Source organism: Helianthus annuus, chromosome 3 (assembly GCF_002127325.2).
Source record: "Helianthus annuus cultivar XRQ/B chromosome 3, HanXRQr2.0-SUNRISE, whole genome shotgun sequence".
Classification (NCBI taxonomy): Eukaryota; Viridiplantae; Streptophyta; class Magnoliopsida; order Asterales; family Asteraceae; genus Helianthus; species Helianthus annuus.
Window position 1 is genome coordinate 102812774 of NC_035435.2, and position 820 is coordinate 102813593.

General features: G+C 34.0%; 1 non-coding gene across 1 annotated transcript; it reads right to left on the minus strand.

Annotated features, from left to right (window-relative positions):
- Positions 1-345: 345 nt before the first annotated feature.
- Positions 346-541, minus strand: LOC118490727. Its single transcript, XR_004889977.1, has one exon. It is a non-coding gene; the product is annotated as a U2 spliceosomal RNA (small nuclear RNA).
- Positions 542-820: the final 279 nt, after the last annotated feature.

Genomic DNA, 820 nt, shown 5'->3' on the forward strand with positions numbered 1-820 from the left:
GAAAAAAAACACTCAAGCTCAGCTCAATTAAAATAAGTTTACAAATCAAGTATTTAGCTAAATATTTCAAGTTTTTTCTAAACTGGAACTGAAAGATCTACCATAAAAGGCCTACCCCCTGCCAGACCGCTAACTAAGAAAGGCATCCATCTTAAAAACATATGGCTCCCTATTTCTATTTCAATTTCTATTTTTATTAAAACAGAAAGAGAAAACAAGTATGCACTTGAGAAGATCAACATAAAGTATTGAGATATAGGAAATAGACATAAAACATATAAGCATTTAGCAAATTTTTAAACTTATATCAAATAAAAAAAAGATTTAAAGTTCGACTATAGATTGGAGGGGTGCGCCAGGCTAGGGCAGTAGTGCAACACCAAAGCGACGCTTAAAGACCCCAATAGCAAGCTATTGTGATGGGTCTTTCCCCATAAAAAATAAGATTAATATCGAGTGAGCCGATGGCCCACATATCAGATATTAAACTGATAAGAACAGATACTACACTTGATCTTAGCCAAAAGGCCGAGAAAGGTATGCTTAATCTCTTCTTTGGCCGCCGTTTAAATAGGCAGTACTCTCATAATTAGTTTATTCATTCGGCCGATGTGGGATTCTGAGACACTCTTTTCCATTTACATGGAAAAGCATACACATATAAGTGAAGAGAAACAGACATGTTCCTATTTTAGGAGTCACCAACAAACCCTGCACTCTTAAAAGTTGTTCAGTTTTCAAAATAGCATCTTAAATGAAGTTTAAATAGAGTACAAAAAAAAAAAAAAAAAAAACCCAGTTGTGCAGATCTAAATTACTA